The 21,205-nt window shown below is 43.0% G+C and overlaps 2 protein-coding genes across 4 annotated transcripts in view; one reads left to right on the forward strand and one right to left on the reverse strand.

Moving 5' to 3' along the window:
* CCDC148 (coiled-coil domain containing 148) overlaps positions 1-3,958 on the reverse strand; it is an 81,353-nt gene extending 77,395 nt beyond the window's left edge. For both annotated transcript variants that reach the window (XM_075029122.1, XM_075029124.1), the window contains exon 1: positions 3,771-3,958. The gene's annotated coding sequence lies outside the window, so the exon portion shown is untranslated. The remainder of the gene's footprint in view (positions 1-3,770) is intronic.
* A 171-nt stretch (positions 3,959-4,129) lies between these two features.
* Positions 4,130-21,205, forward strand: part of PKP4 (plakophilin 4) — a 104,307-nt gene continuing 87,231 nt past the window's right edge. For both annotated transcript variants that reach the window (XM_075029136.1, XM_075029137.1), the window contains exon 1: positions 4,130-4,288. The gene's annotated coding sequence lies outside the window, so the exon portion shown is untranslated. The remainder of the gene's footprint in view (positions 4,289-21,205) is intronic.

Below are 21,205 nucleotides of genomic sequence, written 5' to 3' on the forward strand. Positions count from 1 at the left end.
GCAGTATCCAAACAGTTTTCCTTGATATTTTGTTCTTCCACAGGGAGAGAGAAATCTATACCCATGATAGAACAGTAATTTTGAATGCTACCATTTGAAACTTAAGATTTCTGTAAAAACCCTCGCTAAAACAGCAAAATGTCAGCCCACTACTACTTCAAAAATACACCACCTACTAGGTGCCACATCTCCACAGTTCAACAACAACAACAAAAAAAACCCAAACAAAAAAACCCAGAACATTTACTGCTTTTTAAACCAAATGAAATTACAGTTTCCAAATTACCCAAAGTCAATTGTATCATGATTGACTGAGTTGCTGTGACATCAACACAATGGCTTGCAGTAACTTTTGAAATCAAATTGTAGGTTTTAATGAGGGGAAAAAACCCCACGCATCTAAATAATTTCCCCTGTGAACACTAAACAGCTGCTCATTTGTTCAGTTAGCCTGCCATGAGCATCACTCTCTTCTCCAGTTATTTTTTTCCAACCCTTTGTAATTTCAGTACCTGTAAGAGATTACAGATAAAGCAGGTAGCACTAAATAGTTTCCAGGGGGAAAAAAAAAAAAAAAAGAGAAACAAAGGCAACACTAGTTTTGTGACTGATATTTATCTTCATAATTACGCATTTCCAAGGACCAAGCATTCTGTGCTGACAATTCCCACTTTCTAGCCACAGTGCCTGCATGCTTACACCAAATGAGAAAACCTGATGAGGTAATCTTGCAAATAGAGAAATAATCACTAAATTAAAGATAGGCATGCCAGTGTTCTGCAATGACTGTGAACATCTGTGGAATGTATATATAAAAAAATGACTCCAATTTGGATTAATTTCAGAATAGATTAAATGAAGCAGAAAAACATATTAATGACTTGAAATACTGAAGGAGCACAACAGCAGCAAAACAACCAGCAAATACCCGTTAACTAAATTGCTCGTCTAAAAAGCTAGAAAACGAGCACAATCATTTTAAGAGATCAGATTCAAGGCTCATAAGAAACCAGGAAGGTTCAGAAGGAAAACTTGCCATTAGATTTTTTTTTTATAAGATTTGCAAACATAATGGAATCAGTGCTTTCCAAATGACGCTGAGAATGAAAAAGAAAGATCATCTGAGTTTCAAGTCACATCCTAAGGGAGGTGAATAAAAAGAAACAGTACTTGTTTGTTGCTGATCCTAAAACTGATATAAGAGTTTAAACATGTATTTGACAAAGGCTTCTATCAACTGATGGAATAAGAAATCAAAAGAATCAGTATACCATGCAGCTCTTTGTATTGGAAAGTTAAAATGGGGTGCCTTTCCATAACATATTTTGTCCCTATTGGGCTCAGTACAGTGATAAATTGGGTGAGAATTGATGGCCTGTGATACGCAGCAGTCAAATTAGATAATGTATTGGCTGCTCTGGGTGCCAAAACAAATAAAAAAAGCTACAACTGTATGACTAATACCAGATAGAATGAAACAGCTTTCCTTCACTGATAGTCACTCAATGTATTTGCAAATCTGACAGGACCTCAAAAATATTATTTTTAATTCTTTATACTTCCATTGTGCCAAAACAAACTAGCTCAAGATCACTCTCTCCTTTGTGCCATTACTTCTTACCCTTTCCCATCTTGCCCCAGTGGCAAACTCTAAATACAGAGAGACCTTGCAATGCATGGCTCTGCAGGGATACAGGGCACTTGGAACAGCCTGTTCCTAATAATGCTGAGGGTTACAGCCAGCCACCTGGAGCCACCCAGAGTCTGGAAGGCCTGGAGATGGCATTATGCCACCTTTCACATCCTGCCAGTAGACTGTGCCTTCCACAGTCACAACAGTAACATTCAGAAATAGTTCAATTTACCAGGGGAGGCAAGTAAGCTTCTTCATTTTCTAAAAGCTGTGGAAGCTAAGCCAACATAACAATATCCGAATTACAGGTTAAAACCAGTTGAGACTGATTTGAAGTTCATTTAATTAATCCAGTACACCTTTGGTAGAAGCAACCTTGCAACTAATGAAAGTCATTGCTCTCACAGGTTCTGTGCTTTCTCCTCCCTTTATTCTTGATCTACTTATTCTGATTTTACATTTTATTTTTCCTTTTCTCTTGCTCTCCACTCTCATTTGACCCTTCCCCTGCTTATCTTATTTCACCCTTGTTACTCTTTGTTTTACTAAGTTTCTGCTGTTACTCCTCTGGACTCCTGTTTCCCATTTTCTAGCAGCAGGCCACCATTCTGGTCTGGTAACATTTTATATCCACCTAACATAGTATGAATTCTGAGATTTTCAGGGCAGTGAGGAATCAAGACCCCTGTTTATGTATGCCAACTGTTCTCCATTTCGCATATGATTGTACTGTAGGAGTTCCTACTGTATTAATCCATACAAATAGCAACAAACACTACAGGGATTAAAAATTATACCAATAGCCTACATAGTTTACAGTGTAGCAGATTACATTCCAAGTGGGAAATTAAGAGAAGGGACTATGTGATTTCTAAGTTTATAGGTGACTCTCCATGTTCAGCTAGCCCCTACTTTTTACCTGCAGTTCCTTTCTGAACAGAGGGTAAGGACATAGTGCAACTCGTAGCGTCAGCACTGATTAAACCACATCGGAGTTGTCACGCGTCCTTATGCCAAGATAAAAATATAGTGCATTCCATTGCACAGTAAACTAGATGGAAAAAAGACACCAGTAAAAATGCAGGTACCATTTTCACAGTTATTTTTCAGCAGGATTGCTACACAGTCTGCATCAATGCAACAGGGGAGGGGTTTGAATCAGACAACCTCTTAGGACAGTAAGAGCTGCTCATGGAATTACACCCCAAATACAAGTTTGCCTACAGGAGAATATCTGGAGCTTTCTTGGTGCGCTAGACAAGCATTAGGAAAAGATAAAAGGCAAAAGCATAAAAGAGTAAAACAAGAATACATGTACTTCTGAGAAGATTCAAGTAGCAATTTGGTCTTGGCTTCTTTTAGCCGTTTACAGTGTCATCATCATACTAGTGAATGAAGTGGCGAGTGTCCTATCGCAACTGTAACAGCAGTAGGCTGGCAGGAGAGGAAACGACATCAGTCAGAAGACCCTGAGAAACAGGGAGGTTTTGTGTTCAGAAGGGTCCCTTAACTCAAAAGGAAGGCCCAGCATTTAACACACATGCCCTCTCACCCCAAACCTATTTTTCAAGTGTTTTACACCATCTTCAGGTATAGTAGCTTTTCTTTTCTCCATCTGTAACTCTCTACGGCATAAAAAGAGTTAGGCCAGTACTAGAAGCTTCAAAACGGTGAGGCTTTAAGACACTCTAGAAAGTATTTCTCCGGTTTCACAAACGCCTTGACTTCATCCGTCAGGGTCCGAGCAGAGTTAAGGGCCGTACGTCCCGCAGGGCAACCTGCGTTGCCAGTACTGCCGGTCTCCCCCTTCTGGTTCCCTACGGCCCGCCGGGAACCGCCGGAGAGCCCCAACTGAAGTCAACTCCCGCTACCGCTCCTGCGGCGGCAACGCCGTCCCCGAGAACTTCCAAGGCCGCCTTCGGCGGGGCGGGAGGCAGCCCGCCGAGGCAGCCACCCGCGGCGGCCGGCCTCGCCGGGAGAGCCCGGCCGGCGGCGAGGGGACCGGGACCGGGACCAGCACCCGCGGCCGGCGGCGGCCTTGGCGGCACGCGCGGACACCGCCGCAGCGGCCATTTTGCAACCGGTTGCTCTAGCCACCTGCGCCCCGCCCGCTCCCGCGCCGCGCACGGACACTCACCGCGAGGAGGCCGGCAGGCTTCCCCGGTGGCGCCGGAGGAGCCTCCCGCCCCAGCGGCACCGCCCAGCGGGCGCGGTGCGGGGCCGCCGCGTCCCCACGCCCGGCGCTGCTGCTGCTGCTGCTGCTGCCGGTCGGCGGCGGCGGCGCCCCGGCCCGTCCGCGCCCCCCGCGCTGAGGGGACGGCGGCGCCTTGCACTCCGCCGCCTCACAGCATCGGTAACCATGGCAACCTCAAGTCGCGCCGCCGTTGGCGGGTTTAACGCGAGGCAGCAGCCAATGGAGCGCCGCCCTGTGCCGCGCCCGGCCAATGGGCGCGGGCGCAGGGCAGGGCGCTGCGCTGACGTCACGGGCGGGGCGGACCGAGGCCAGGCGGAGCGGGCGGCGGGGCTCGGCGGCGCCGGCGCCACCACCGCCACCATGGAGACCCCAGGCTAGGGCCCGCCGCGGCCCGCCGGCGCGCTGAGCGGGGCCGGCCGCGCCGCCCCGCCGCCGCCGCCTCCTCCTCCTCCCTCCGCGCGGTGAGTGGGCCAGGGCTGGGGGATAGGCCGTGGGCCGGACGGGGGCGAGCGAGCGAGCGAGCGGGGCGGGAGGCGCGGCGGCGGTAGCCCGCCGGGGGGCCCGGGGCAGCGGGGCCGAGGAGCCGCCGTCTACGGGCGGACCCGCTGCCGGGTCCGCGGCTCCGCTGCCCGCCTGCGCCGCGCATCTTCCGCGCGGGCGGAGCCTGGCGTGCCCTCCGCGCCCGCGCTGCCGCCCGCTGCCTGGCCGCGCGGGCCCTGCGGGCGGAGGTGCCGCCGCCGCCCGGCCCCTGCCCCGGGCTCCGCGCCGGGCGGCGGAGCGCGGGAGCCCGCGGGCGGGCGGTGCGCGGCGGGGGCAGGTGCGCTCGGGCCGGGCCGCGGAGCGCGCAGCGGTGGGGGGGTGTCGCGGCCGGGCCCGCCGCCTATCAGCCCCGCGCGGCCGCCTCCCTCCCGGGCGAGCCCGCGGCGGATGCGCGGCCGGCGGCCGCGCCGAAGGGCGCCGTCTGCACGGCGCGGCGGGCGGGAGCCGGGAGCCGCAGCGGGCAGGGCCGCCCCGCCGGAGCGCCGTACCGCGCCGTACCGGGGCCGCAGCGCTACGGAGCCGGGGGCGCGGGGCGGTGCCGCCGCCAGGGCGGGCGGGCGGGGGCACGGTGGAAACTTTGGGGAATCGCGGGTGTCGTCGGGCCGGGGGCCGGTGCTCCGGCCCGGGCAGGGGCAGCGCCCCGCGGGGGACCGTGCCGGGCTCCGCCGGGGGGACCGCGCCGGAGCGGCCCGGCGCCGGCCGGCTGGCCGGCCGCGGCGGGCAGCGTGCGTTGCCACACGGACGGTGTTTCCGTGGCGGGCTGCCTCTTGCTCCCGGCTCTGAGGCAGGCTGCCGTGGCTGTGCTGCCCGAACGCGATGCAAACGTGCGAATTTTTCGGTTAACCTCTGGGCGACCGCCGACGTTCGGGTCGGTGCCGTTGGCCCGGTAGCGGGGAGCCGGCAGAGGGTCCCCCGCCCGCGCAGCGGGAGCAGCAGGGCTGTTGGAGGCATTAACTTTTTGCTGGTCTTTCCCCCCGTCTTTGATCGAAAACATGAAAAGAAGGAGGAGAGAAGCAGCGCATGCACCGTGCGAGCCCATCTAGGTGCGGGCTGTGGCACACGTGGATGTTTGCGAGCTGATGGGTTTTGCCCGTGGAGATGAAGCGGGCTTGCCCGTACCTACGGCACTCTGCAGTGGTCTGAGAAGTGTCAGCGTATCTGTAGATACAAATTACTGAATGCAGCTACTGTGCCTAAGGCTAGGACAGCTGGGAAACCAAGCCTCCGAAGAATAAAATTGGTCCTGACGCTGAACCCGGGCTGTTTCAGCAAAAAATTGTATTTATGTGATTGTAATTTGTGTGGAAGGTAGATATGCCAAATGCCACAGAAAAAAAACAGCTTCAGAATTGAACCGTCTCTGGCCCTTTTTCCCTCCCAGCTAATGCCTCGGAGTGCATCAATATCTCACCAAAGAACAACTGCGTGTTTCTAAAGTGCTTGTGTTTGGCCCACAGACCTTTGTACTCTTTTTTTTTTTTAATAACCTTCTGCTCTGTGTTAGTTTTACATTAGTCATTGCTTCAAGACTTGACTGTTTGAAGGAAAAGGTGTGGTTGGACATGCAGTGCTGATGTTTCATTAACTAGCTTTTCAGTTTTTTCAGCCTTCTCATTTTTTGATAACTTGGGAGTTTAGAGATTAGGAGAAGACAGGGATGACAACATTTTCCCCTTTGACTAAATAACTGTATTTTTGAGGTAAATGCCAAATAATACGTTCACTGAGATAAAAATATGGGAACCTACTAAATGTACTTGATTAGTCTATGGAGATATGCTAATTTAGTCTTGTCCGTCCCATTTAAAATGGGAGGAGTCTGTTTTTCGGGGCAAAAGCTTATTGCTGGCACTGACATGCTGTAGCGTCTCAGTTAAATATTACAGTATTACATGCAAATGAATGTAACCTGTCTGTGAAAAAACATTGCAATAACTTTCTCCTTTTGTTTAAATTGCTTGTAAAGTGCTATCTTGCTACTGAAATACGTTGCTATTAATATTTTTAATTAAGGTAGAAAAGCTGATGGGCCTTTTCCAGAAAAAACGATCTTTTTTCCTTTTGTCTTGTTAGATGTTAAGGATATATAGCAGTAATAATAATAGAAGTTCTGCTATAAAACACAGTTGGAGCAAGTTTTGTGAGAGAGTAGTCTTTTATAAGAGGGGAGAATTTGTTCTGATTTTTCTTAAAATGTTGACAATATAACACACCTTTTGATGTTTGCTCTTTTAAATAGTAATGCAGGATCCTTTTATAATGAACAGATGAATTCAGTCAGACAATGTAAACAAGGAAAGCGATATGATACATTACTTTTTTTATAGCAGCTTCGTGTACCAGCAAAATAGCATCTATAATGCATTTTGGGGTATTTTTTTGTATTGATTGATAGCATGTGCTATGTAAAAGTAATAGTAATTTTAATTAGTAAGCTGTGTCAGGTGTTTGGTGTAGGAAATCTGCATGCATTGTGAGAGAAACCTCAGTGGAAGAAATACTCTGCATATTTACAAAACAAGAAACATAAATAAGAACTTTATGTACTTGAGCTTCACTTTATGTAGATTATTTAAATACATTTATAACAGATGAAAGGCTAAAGCAATTCCAAAAGGTGGGACTCTGTGAGTACCATCTTAATTTTGCTGGGGTTTTTTTCCTAATAGTGATGCTGAAAATGAGCAAGTTCTGCAAGCATTTATCTGATTATTTATTTTTTGCAAGAAAGCACTGAGTAGTTCAGGGATCTCAGTGGGCTTAATGAAGTTGTTATAAGTATAATCAAGAATAATTGGGTTTTAGTTGGCTGTCGTGGCAGGGAAACCCTGATGGTGACCTGGGACCCTGTTGTGCCAGGTAGCCTGTCTGTGCCTGCCTTTCCTTGAGGGCTCAGCCTGGCATCCGCGTGCTGCCGGTGTGCAGAAACGCTGGGCGAGAGGCTGCCGAACTAAGGACTTCAGAACAGTAACTTCATTTGCCAGGGTTTGGTGGGAAACAACTTGTAATGAGTTGCTGCAGAAAGTACGTGTTTTGCCATCTCGTATAAAAAGTGCATGTGAATCTCCTGAGTAACTCCTGTTAGCGCAGTTCAAAATTCTGGAGTTTTCAGAGTTTTTTGTTAGGTTTGGGGGGGGTTGTGTGTGTGTGTTCCTCTAGTGAAAATAAGACAGCAAATCATGATGAATATGGCATGTACTGTCACTCCAACAGTAAATTGAACTGGTTCAAACTTTATTAATTAGGGAGGGGGGGGGAAAAAAGAGAATTGAGCTAGCATAGTTTTATGTGCAAGTAAATAGAAAGCCAGACCTGAAACTGGAGGTTTGGGCATGGCTTGTAAATATTGCTTGCTACCGTTCCTAGCTTGTTTGCAAATATTGCTGACAATAAGGCAGTTCAAATACTGGTCGAGATGGAGAGCAAATACATAACAACAGCTGAGCACAGAACCAGAGCCTGTGGAAACAGCCCTTCTCGCTGTAAAACTGCGCTTGGTTCCTGCAGCAGAACTGTGCCTAACGAATTTGCAAATGGAGCTGGAGGGACTGCCAGCACTAAGCGCTTCTCTGGGTGTGCTTGGTAGCTTTTCCAATTTTCAGCTGCTCTTCCTAAGGCCTGTGATATGTCCTAGTTCATTGGACAACTTTTCATGTTCTTTTTACTCAAACGGAATACTCATTCCTTCTGCTCGGGGGAGGTTTGCAGAGGGAGGGAGGAGGTGGATGAGGACAGCTGAAAACTGCCTCTGGTGACCTTCCCAAAGCTCTTGCTTGCACAGAAGAAAACCGCAGCTTCTTGTCAGTTAAAATCTCTGCAGCTGGCACCAGTGTTCAGACCTTTGCTCCTTTCCCGCTCGCTGCCTCTTTCCCTCTCTGCCCTTAATACCTCGCTCCTTTTTCTTCCAAGGCGGAGGCGCCTTTCAGGAAGAAGGAAGGACTCCTTCAGTTTCACAGTAGATTAATTTATTTATTTTTTTAATTATGAAATCCCCAGCACTCTCATTAAAAGGAAAGGCTTAAGGAGAAGGCTCTTCGAATGGTATCCTGCAGAGGTTTAATTGCTCTCCGAGCCACTAAAAGGCAGGAGGACGTGCCTTTCCAGTCGGGGAGCGGGCATGTGTCACCGGGTCAGGGAGGTGACTCTGGCGCAGGCTTGTCCTCCTTTCAGGATCGCTTCTTGAGTCAGCCCTCCCTCCCTTCCTCAAGAGCAGTGTCTCGCACTGGGCTGGGAGAGCAGGACTCTATGAACCAGCTCAGCCAGTTTGCTGCCTGCCTTGCCTTGCCTTGCCTTTCCTCCCCTTGAGTCAGCAGTGAACGGCGAAGGCAGAAGCTTTGGTTGAAGTGATCCGTGGAGAATTTCTGTGGCTATCTTTAACATTCTAGTCCTTTTCGTTGCGTCCCACTCTTACAGGCAAACGGAGACAACATCACTTTGGGTAAAGTTGGGGCAAATCCGTTCTTAGTCTTTCAGTATTTTTAAACAAGGTGCCTTTTTAACAGAAATGTAAAAAAAAAAAAGTTAGGCATAATTTTAATACACATGTGTTTTCATCCTGTTATTGCAATCTTAAGATATTGTGGTTACAGAGGAAAAGAAATTACTGTTTTTCTCCAAAATGTCTTCATGGCCATCTCTTGCAGATATCTCCTCCCCCCCCTCCCCTTTTTTTAACCTGCATAGCATTTTACAAAGTTCTTACCTAGCACTGGAAATTGACGACCACTCAACTTCCTGTTTAATGGCTTTTAAAAATCATTTTAACTGCACCTTTATTTTAGTGGAGAAAATAAACTGTGAGTTATTACTTTATTTGAGAGTGATTGATCCATTCTTCAAGGAATAATTAAAATTAAGATGACTTCCCCCCCACCCCCACGTAGTGGGGCCTTCTGCTTATAAAAGACTTGTGATCTAAGTGTTCTAACTGAAATGTAGTGGGGTTTTGTGAACCTTGAATCAACTTTATAGACAATCTAATATTCTGATTGGTATTGCGATTAATTCATTATTAAAGAGAAAAGAGGAATCTGTTGTAAATCCTTTGAAGATGTACGAGCTGAAACTTGCTTTCTGCATCACAGCTCAATGGGGGGATTTTTAATGTATTTACTGTTTATACAACTGTGGGGTGGTAATTGTGGGCAGTGAATAAAATTACCCTTTAGGTATTGGATCTGCAGAGCAGATGGTTCATAGATACTGCGTAGGCTGTATAATTAGCTAGCCTTTATTGTTAGTTGAATTCCTAAATAGGAGTTTAGAGCGCTGGGTCCCCATTCCCTTATGAGTGAGGTACATCTCGGAGCATTAAATAGGAAAGCTCTGGTGGGATTCACTTGTCCAGAGAGTACTTGTGCTAGCTGGCAGCAGGACAAAATGCAGCAAGAGCGGCTCTGCACAGCGTTGGTTCGGTCCAGTAAATGTCCTTAGCTTAGCTGGAGCCATCTCCAGGGGCAGTAGGAGCAAGAGGGAGAAGAATGTCCTGGAAGGAGATGAAGGGGCTGAAGGCAAGAAGGTGGGAGCAATTTTTCTAGTGCCAGGCAGGGTAAGAAGTAGCAGAGATCTGGGGAGCAAGGGACGAAAAGGAGGAGCTGGAGTGTGTGGTGCCAGTTGTTGCCTTTTCTCAAATGAGGTTCAGCTGTAAGGGAACAGGGAAGAAGTGTTAGAAAAATTCTGGGTTTCTGTTTGTTTGTGTGGGTGCCAAAAACTTTTCCTCTTTTCACCTTCTTACCAAAACCTCATTATGGTACCTATGTGGTATGGAAAGCCTTAGGCTATCACCTGTGCCATACTTTTAACATTTTCTTGTAAATGTACTCAAAAGCATTTGCATTACACGTGTCCAAATAGAAAGCATCTAATCTATGTCTTAATTTGCTTGAAATGATTTTACTTAACGCCGTCTCTGCTAGAAATGTAATGTGAACAGGAGACTTTCCAGTTTGTTGAGGATTTCTGTCTTCCTGCCCAGAAAGGTGGTGGCAGGCAATGCATCCTTAGCACTCCTAAAGGAAATCTCTTCAATTCCAAAAACATGTTCTTTGTCATCTTGTATTGGTAGAATTTTCTGTTTACTGTACAACATATGAGTTGAGTATTCTTGTATTTGTTGTTATGCAGGTGAATCTGATTGGTGAAAAATAGTAAACTGGTAATTGTTCCCATTAGCCTGTTCATGTGGAGTACGGTTTACGGAAACTTGCTCGTGGGTTGGGACATAGTGCGTATGTAGCTGGGTCAGCCAGCAGACTCCCTGCTTTCTTTGAGATATCCTTTGGAAACTTTTGGTTGCTGATACAGTGTGAGCACAGGATACAAATTCACAGATATTTCTTCCTGGATCGATTTGTGCATACAATGCTGGTACTTATATATGTTACCTAATATGCTGAAATTCAGTACAATATCTCCACTTAGAATTAACTCTTTTACTTTGTAGTGGCAGGTTTTGTAGTAATTCCTGTCTTAAAAAAAAGAAAATTAAAAAAAAATCACTGATCTCTGAAACAATTTCAGACAAGTGATAACCCCTTAACTTCTATGTCATTGTAACATGCTTAAAAATGAAGTGTTTCATATCTTTCACAAAAATAGAACCTAGATGGTGTACGTAATGCAGCTGATTTCAAGGGCTTCTGAACAAGTGCTGGAGTGTTAATTGGAGAAATTATGTGTACAGATTTGTTTGTGTGGTACTGTTCACCGATTGTCTTATGCAGATTCCTACTCAAGTCTTGCATGGTATCTAAAGATACATAGGGAGACGGATCTTAAGAAGAGTTAATATTTTCATCTTGTTTTTATTGAAGAACAAAATTGCAAGATTTTGTTATTAAGAAATAAGACGACAGTATCAAAATGATAGCGTATCATGAAAGGAGATTTCATTTGTACTGTAGTAGTGCCTAAACTCCAAATTGATGTGCCCTTCTATGAAGTAGAGGGAAATCCATGCTCCATAGAGCTTACAAACAAAAAGGCAAAACTTAAGCAGATAATGAAACAAGTGGAGGAGAAGATAGGAAGAACATGACTTTTTATAATACATACCTTCATCCAGGGTGCTTGTGATCCGGTAATAATGCTGAGTTGTTGGTCTATATTATTTGATACAGCCTTAATCGAACATACGCTAGCAGAATTTGCCATCTGTTGCTGCTCTATATCCTTGATATCAAGCTTTGTCCTCATAACTAATGTAAAGAAAACAACCAGTGCTATATTTTAGCTGAAATAGAAAATATTGGCATGTGAAATGATTGATACAATACATCACTTGTTTCTGGGAGCGTGTTTATATTTCAAATGAGATGAAAAAATACTGAACCCAGAAATTTCAGATTGACTCATAGATCTGTGAGATGTGTCTGTTTGCTCCGTGCTATTTGGGCTATCCACTAAAGAAAGAAAATTACTAAGTTTTCTTAGTCTTGTCATTGTTTCTTAGCATAAATCACAGCAACAGCATACGCTAAGATTTGTGAGATTTCACTGCAATTAAATACATTCTTTTCCAGAAGATACTTTTAAAAATAATTGTTCAGAATTCTTTACAGAACAGAAAGACTGACACAAAACTTACTGTGGTTCAAAGACTTGAAATTTTTTAAGGAAGTTCTGGTAGGGAACACTGCCTGTTGTGGGATGCGTTTTTGTTCAGGCTGATGTAATCAGTCTTCCAGTCCTGAGAGAGTTTTTTAATACTGTTGTGGAACACAGAGGTTATTTTTAAGCAAGACAAAAAATTTACCAAGTCATGTACTGACACTGATATAAAAATTAAATAAATATAAAAAACCCGAAACCCGAACCAAACAACAAAAAACCCCACCCCAAAGGTAGTCAGTAACTCAAAATACATTGAATTAGCTAGGCAGACTGAATACAGGAATTAGATTTGGCTGATGATCTCCTGAGTTTTATTTTGGCCAACACCGAGCGCTTAGAAAGGAGCAGGAAGACCACTGTCCTTCAGTCAGTTGCTGCTGCAGTAATAAAGTCTGAAAATTTACTTGCACAGTGTAGGAACACAACACTTTTTATTAAACTTAATATACTTATTGGTATTCATAATGACTAGGGGTTTTATATCTTTTTTACTGTAATAGATGTAAAAGAAGATACTTTAAATCACATCTTGCCTGTTTTTAGGAATTGTATAGTTCATCAGGTCTAGAAGCCTTGCCTTATTTGAATTTGAGCAAATGCTGTTTTAGTGATATAGTTCATTGTATTATTTTATGTTTTATTATTAAATTGTCTTGTATTACTAGTATGTTGATTTATTTATTCTATAATATGAATATTTAGTAATATATTTCAGAAGGACTGAAATTTGAAATAGAAAAGAAAGATACAATTATTTTTTTGTTTTAAATAGCAAAGATAAGTTATTGCAATTTTCCAGAGTTTTCCTTTGTTTTCCCTTAATCTGAAAGCATCACAGGCATCATGTTACAACAGAAGAAAAATATTTTAGGATGGTAATATTCCAAATATTTTTTGTTACAGAAGTTGAAAGTAACACTTTATGTATAGCATTGCAAACTGTGTGATGTTATTTTCACATGTTCAAGTTTTAACAGTTTCAATAAGACCATCTGATTAAAAGCTCGTTTATATAGTTACTTAGTCCTTCCTGTGTGCACATCTTTGCAGATTAAAACAGTTGATGGAAAAATATCAGGTTGGTAGGCTAGTTAATTTGCATGCATCTTTAATGTCAGGATGCATCATTACAAATGGTAAAAACAGTATTGTCACCAATAGAAACATTTCTGCAGCAGTCTCTAGCAGGTGGATTTTAAATTGCTGGTTTTGTTGTGTTAAAGAACACCTGTAAGTCCTCAACTTAATGTTTGTTGGGGCTTTTTTCCTGGTCTTTACTGAATAATGTCTTTCTGAATTGTTCTCAAACTTGCATGTTATGATTGAGTATTGTGAAAACAAAGTGTCTTGCTATGCAGACAACTTTCTGCATTTTGAGGCATAAATGTTATCTTTTCCTTGTGAATGGAAGCTGAGATTGGTCGTGCTTTAGAAGAATGGCACCGTATGAAAACTTATGACACCACCTCCTTTGGTCGCGTTTTGTCATCAGAATAGCAGCTCAGAAGTACTTCCGTCTCACAGTCCAACAGTCAAACGCATTCTTTTACTTGTATAGAATTTTTTTCTTACAAAATCAAGGACCGCTAACACGAAGCAGGTAACTTCAGTATTTCATGCTTCTCCTGGAGGTAACAATTGGTTCTGTATGATCCTAAGCAAACTTTTTTCCCCCAGGTTCACTGAAACAAGCAGGCAATTGGTAAAAGCATGTTATTGTTGTCTGTGTGGCAAACAGCCACCTGCTTGCTTAGGCTTTTCTTTCAAAATATTTGATGTGTCTGTCTCACTTCCAAGTCTTTAGATGGGCAAACTTAAACATGTTGGAGGAAGGGGAGACAGGATATACTACTGCATGAACTCCATTCCTGCTCATTCCCTCCTTGCTCAGGATCTCATGAAGGCTGCCTTAGCTGCGGTCTCCTAACTTAAAAATAGCCTCTAGCTGACTGAAATGATTTGCATGTTGCACAGAATTATAGCCAGGCTAGAGATTTTTCTCTTGGGTGCAAAAATGCCTTCTAATTCTAGAACTTCGTGTGGTGTGTCCTTTCCCCTCCTGGTATGAATAAATACTAAGTGTGAAACTTCTGCAATGACATTCTACTAAGATTCATTAACTAATTAGCAACCAACTACAGAGCCTCTGCTCTGGCAATTTATAACAGCCTCAAACAGAAGGAGAGCAAAGATGTAGTTGTGATAACTAAACAATCTTCTTAACTTACTCAGTTTTTACAACTTCTATTTTATCAACCCTCCTGTCAAACTGCTGCCTTTTATATTTACACTTGTCAATGGGTTTTATCATTTCTTAAACTAAGGCATCAGGTGAAAATCCTTATGGAAGAGTATAGTCTACTGAAATTCAAAGCCCTTAAGCTTGCTTGGCCTGTATTTCAGAGTCAAGTTTTGGTTCCAGACAACAGATTAATAACTACTGTTCTTCAGCATCTTTTGTGCAAGAATCTGGCACTTGTATTTAAAGGTTTTAAAAGAAGATTCTTTACAGAATGCGGGGGAGGGAACCCCTGGGAAACAGCTAATATTCTGTGTTCCTTGAAAATATTTCTCCTTCATTTTATGCCATGTTTTAAAAGATATTGTAAGTTGGGACTTTTTATCTGCTTTACCATTAACTTCCCATAATTCAGCTGAATCTAGTAATTCAAGATTGGAAGCTGTCTTGTTTGTACAGCCAACTTGTTTCCTTGTGGTGGCTGGGAGAGAAACCTGGGGATACAGAACTGCATACTTCTGTCTTTTTTTTCGCAAGCACCTGCTATAGGCCATCGTCAGTCAGGATTATCATGCTAGATGAATCTCTAGTCTGATGCAGTGTAGCTTTTCTCAAGTTCTTGTGCGTAGCTGGATTTACTACATGCATTTGATACTTGGGCTTTTTCAGTCTTGGTTTGAAACAGGACAATCCAAGCTGAAGACAATGCTTATAACTGAGGATATGCTATTTTTTGAAATATAATGCTTTCTTATTTTTAATGCATTTAATAATCTTTTATATAGTGCATGGAGTGAGCAGCTATCTTTACAATAGTATAGGTGACTTAGTTCGTCTTTAAAGGACCTTACTGATGGACAGCCTTGTATGGTCCAAAGTTTAGACTTCTTGCCAGTGTATTTTTTCAATAGGAACATGAAGCAGTTTGGTGTGATGTTACCTCATGATGTAATGTGTTGAAAGTTGTAAGACTTACAACTTCATAGATGTACAAACAAAAGCCGTGCCTTTTCAGTTTTAAGTGCACATTAGCTTTCCACCCAGCTTTTCCTTGAAGGTAGAGCTAGTGTTCAATATAATTATACTGGAAGTGGACCTAGTAGCATTGAATGACGTGGTGCTAGTGTCTGCTTTTATTTCCATTTGCCTTTTTTATCTCGAAGCATGTATTAGGAGATGCAGTGACTGTGCCTCTTGCCTGGCCAATGTGAAGATCATTTCTTCATCTAGATGAAAGAATATGTGGCTGTCAAACTTTACGCAGCATAGGATCTATGTGTAGGTTTGTATGTTATCTTCAAATAGAATGGTGATTTATGTGTGCAGATTTACTTGGGTAGGGGACATTCAGCATCTCCAAGTAAGTTACCATTTATCACGACACAACTATGTCTGTGTAGATTTTCTCTTGTGCTACTGATTTTGGCTTGGTTAGAGCAGCTGTGGCCTTGACCACCTTGACTAGCTCTAAGCTGAACAGAGAGGATCAGATGCCCATTTAATCCCAGGTGAACTTAAACCGAAATGTGAGGTCTGTACCATAAAACTAGCAGAGGGAGATGCAGTGGCTTAACTAATTGTTTTCAAATGCCAATTTGTGCGTTTAAACATGGTGGAACCCAAACATGTGATTCTAAAAATCCTGTGGATGTCCAGATGTACTCGGCATTGTTAGAGTGCTGTGGGTGGATGCTAAATGTAGTAATAGCTTTGATTATTAATAAGTTCAGCTACTGTATGAAGATATTTGTGTATATTTTATTCAAGAGCCCTAATTGAAATGGCCCTACCACAGGAGGAAAGCAAGCAAATCACCTTGATTCGGCCTTAACATTTCCCAGTTGCAAAGATGCCAGCAGGATGTGAATCAAAACAATACTGACTGTAAATGCATCCCAGAGGAGCTGGCTACTTTCTGCTGTTTTAACTGTGTGATTGAAGTAGTTTGGCTTCCCTTACGGTAGATGTGATTTTATTCGTATAAATAAGAAAAAATAAATTGGGTATACCAGTATGACAGGAATCCACTCTCAGGATCCTAGCAGTGCAATTACAACAGTGGAGAAAATAGCCACCAATAATTGTATTCTTAAGTGATATATTCAGTATATTTTTTTCACTTTTCCAAGATGTTCATTACACTGAGAAATTTCCTAATTTATAGGTACAGAGTTAAATTTCTTTATGGTCATTTAAGACATATTTGATCTTCTCTCTCAAATGTCTCCTTATCCTCATTTTTACCCCCAAGTATTCATAGAAAACAGTATCTCCTCAGTCTTTGTTTTATAAGGTTTCTGCCTGTCAAAAAGGAGGGTTTGGTCCCTTTATCATGACAGCCTTTGAATTCAGTCGGACCAGCACAACCAGCTGCAAATGTGAGAACCAGCACCTGTGCCAGGCAGTGGGTTAACTTGTATTTCATTATAATGGAAGCAACACTTCAGAATCTCTGCTGGAAGTGTATTTTTGATGTATTGTACAATGGCATGTGCCATTACTGTGGCCATCTCACAGGGACAGCTAGTAAGTCCATATTCTTCTCACCAGTCACTTCTTTGTGACCTTATTGTCTGTTACAGAAACTTCATTGGTCACCATCTGTGGAGTGGGTAAAGAACAGCAGCAAGATTAATTCCTCAAAGTCTTCCATCATGACATGCCTGCTTAATGCCCCAAGCCCTTTTTGCCTACCAAAGCCCCCACAAATTTGGAAGCTGTGTGAAGGCCAGTTATTTTGACAATGTTAAACATGATCAATCACAAGGGAGTTCCTAGTGGAGAAACTTTTTTCCAGATGGAGCTTCTCATTAACTCTACATTTTGTCTTCCTTCCCATAAACAGGCTGAATACATAATCATGATCATTTGACAATAGAGACCATGTCTAGCTTATTCTGTCTTAGGTAACTGGTAGGGTGTTACCTGACTGTGTTGCCTCTACAGACAAGTGTTTTTATTACTCTTGGAATTTCTTTGCTGCTTTAGCAAGTCTTGTTTGGCTTGATTGTCTGTAACTTTCACATAATTCCATCATTATTTGACTTGGAAAACAACAGTTCTCAAAATTCATGGACATGTCGATTTCTCCTCTTGCCTTAAGGGTGCTCTACTTTTTCACTTTTATCTCTTTTAAAGTAGGGATGCTTCCCAGATAAGTAATTCTTTGTTGGCTTAGATGTACGTTGCATGCTCTGTGCGTCATCCCTTCCACCGCTTTGGATAGATACAGATTTATTTGGTAGCACTAGCATCAGACAGCTCTACTGAGCTCAGCTGGTTGATTTCACCACACTGTTTTCTATTCTGTACGATTTGTTCTTCTCAAATGTATGACTTCAGGTACAGCTCTGCCTACTTAAATTACCTTTCCATTAAAAATTTAAGTCAGTCCATAACAATGTGCTCCATGGCTATTTCAGCAACTGATTTGTTTCTGTTCTTTTAGGCTTGAGTTTAATCTTTTTTGTTGGTTTAATTGCTCTTTTGTTACCATATCCGTCAAATGAATACTTGTGCCCCACCATTATGATGATTATTCATGTATCAATCAATGTCTAGAAAAGCTGGGTCTTACAGGACCAAGTTTCCAGTGGTCTTTGTTTCTAATAGAGCTTCCGCCCCAAAGTTTGAGTGGCCACTACTAGCAGCTATCTCTTCTCTGCTGTTGGAGATTCACTAAAAAACATTAATGGTTATGCTGTAAACTTTGTCCTTTTTCACTTGAAGGAAAACCAATTACAAGAATGAACAGTCTCCAGAGAGATGACTTCTCACTGAAGTTGAAAGCTGGTAACGTGACTATTCCTATCTTTTGAATTTGCTTTGGTCAGTGTGTCTTAAAATTCACCAATTAATTAAGTTTTTAACTAATAAACTGGAAATGTCACAAAACAGTCTGTTGTGAAGACACTGAATCACTAGTTTATTAAGGAGGACTTCTTTTTTTTGTTGTTGAAAATTTGTAGCTTTGAGCATGCTATACTTGGCATGGACACAAGCCTTTCCATCTTTTGCAAATAGGTCATCAGCCAGGTTAGATCATCAGTTCTTCAGCATTCAGTGTGAAACCTGAAGTTCGTGTTGCGATTCCAGCAAATGAAGTGTTTCACTTTCATGAACACTTATTTGGGGATAATGAGGTCTAAAGATGGCCTGTATGGAGCAAGTACCCAACCTTGTGTCACAGCTTTGTCCCGTGCCAGTTCTACTACGTTTTCCTTCGTTTAAATGCTTTATATTTCCAGTTCCTACTGAGGATAGGAGTAGTGACGGCGATGACCCTGGTTTTGAGAGAATTTCAGGCAGGCTTCGCCGAGGTGAGGGCTGGCTCCCCGGCATCGGTCACAACCTCGGGGACGGGCCCGACGCCGTGCCGACGGGCAGGCCTCGCGTCGCAGTGCCAAGAGGTCCTCCTGCTGTCCCCGGCGCCGGCAGCGGGACGGGCAGGATGATCCTCCTGGGAGGAAGCCTGGGTCGTCCTGGGCCTGCATGGTTCTTCGGCGTCGGCGTGTCACTGCGGCAGGCACGCGTGCTTTGTTCGGCGGTGGCCGGCCCGTGCGGAGTGCCAGTGCTGCTCGGAGCCCCGCGTGCCGCCTCGCCAGCCTGAGGACAGAAACTCTCCAGAACAGCATGGGCATGTGGTTACTCTGGCCGTTTGGTTGCAAGTAAATGCTCCCTTTTAAGGTGACCGCAAATGACAAGGGACTTCTGGCTTATTCCATGTGTCTGGCAAAATTGTTGGGCATATCCTTCCTGCGGCTCAACGAGAGGATGTCGACAAGCAGCAACAGCATCGATATTAAAACCGGGTAAAACTGGGACAAGGTAGCGTGTTAGTGTGTGTGTTTACCTTGCCGTATTTGGACATGTTGATCTGAAGTCTGTGTTAATAGCCTCGCTGAAGTCTATTTTTAAAACGTGTAAAAAAAGATTTAAACAATGCTCATCAGAAGGTGTGCTGAGAGTTATTTGGAGTTAACCAGCAGCATTACTGTAGAGAAACAAGTTACAAACTGTATTTGCCGTTGTAAAGAGGCAACTTCTTTAAAAATGTTATTAGGAGAAATAATTATATGCAGACTATATAACGCAGACATTTTTCATTAGGTTTTTATTGTTCTTTGTTTGACAAAAGAAGTGGAGTGTTATACAGCTTCCCTTAAACAAGAGAAGTGTAAGGTAGATTTTTGAGCCTATTTTTGCCCCTCCTTTGCTGGGCATGTTAACATTTGCTCTGGCATTTGCAGCTTTACCTGTCTGGTCATATGAGAACTGAACCAATAGAGAATGTACTGGGTGAGCTTTAAAAGAAAAAGAAAAAAAGAGGTTAAACCCTCTATAGAACCTCTTCTGTGCCTTTGCTGAAAAGCTCAATTTTAAAATTTTTGGATTTGAAGTGGTCTCTCTCACAAATAGAAGGGCAAAAAATGCAAATAGGTAGATACATATCCTGTTAACTTCTGTGATTTATCCTGCTGTCTGTGATACTGAAAGGATAACCAGCAACTGACTTAAAGCACCTTGCTGAAATGTTTTGGTTTTAGATAGCATAAATGATATGTGTAACATATTTTCAATTCCTGTGGTATAGTAATACAGGTGTTTCTTGTTGATTCCTCCCTTTCCAACAGGACTGGTTTTAGTACTTTATTCTGCTGAAGGGTGTTGGGGCTTTGTTTGGCTTGGGGTGCTTTCCTGCCTGGTGTTCAGCTGCTTCCTCTTCCTTACTTTACAGTGCTCAGAAGGTTCCCTTCAGTATCAGCTATCTGAAATTGTATATATTTTTATGAAGCTTAAGTAAGGCATTCTAAAAATGGAAAGATATGCCTCTTAACTACAATTACTATTTAAGCGTTATATGCAATAGCAATCTTGCAAGTTCTGGAAGTGCATTCTTTTCTGCTGTTGTCATCCATGAGTGTATTTCCTGAGTTATTACATTGACATTTTCCTGGACTTGCACAGTGCAAGCAAGAGCAGGCTTTCTCTATTTTGAAAGTGGAAATCCCCTAAACCAGTAATTAATTGTTATGTTTTGTTAAGACTTAAAATTTTGTAATTTTTCAACTACTTCATGTTATTGAGGGGATTTGCTGTTGATAGCTGTGTTTTAAACGCCTCATTTGGGGCTTTATGTTAAAGCACAGTGAAGATAACTGATTAAGTTTGTAACTTCTGGTGGTAGAGTTGCTTATTTAAATATATACATATTGTCAGACATATCTAAATCCTAACTGTGAGCTATGAAAAAGTCTAAAAAATAAAGTTTGTTTGAATTTGGAAGGGAGGAGAGCACCCCAGTATCCCATTTAGAAGAGACAGTAACACTTAAATAATTAATGTCATTGATATTGTCTGATACCTGGCAAGAGGGTAGCAGTAGCTTTTAAATGTTATTCTTGATTATTGTTTTGTCTTTTCTGCAGTGACTTCAATATTTCAGCTGTTATCACTCTTCCCCATAGTCTCTGTTCTGTATCCAAAAATGGGCAACTCCTACATAAAATTTGCATAGCTTTGGTTGCTCTCTTCTGACTTTTCAATTGATCCAACTTGAAATGGAGTGCACAAAACTGGATACACTTCTTTAGCTGAGCAGGGGAAGATTGTGCATTTCAGTGCAGTGGGAAATGGAAAATAAGCAGGAGTGATGAATGAGGTATCTTTTTCTTTTTCCCCTCTTTTTTATATGTCACAGGAAATTGTGCTTTGATTACAGGCAACCCAACTTCATGTTGTTTCCCACAGAGTTGTTGTCATCTTGCTAGTTGTCTTCTGTACTGCGTTTGTTTCTGCTTCAGTGCAGGGCTTTGATCATCTCTGTAGCCTGGGTGAACTTGAATATAAGCAAGGCAGGATTATGCATGTGGAGGTAATACGAAATCAGTGGGTATCACTGGGATGGATAGACAAGCTTCAATGTTCAGTTTGAGTTGGGATCAGCTGCTTTTGAGCTTGGCATTTGTTTTTGGATAGATTGTCCTAC

This window comes from Buteo buteo, chromosome 5, assembly GCF_964188355.1.
Source record: "Buteo buteo chromosome 5, bButBut1.hap1.1, whole genome shotgun sequence".
In the NCBI taxonomy this organism is placed as follows: domain Eukaryota; kingdom Metazoa; phylum Chordata; class Aves; order Accipitriformes; family Accipitridae; genus Buteo; species Buteo buteo.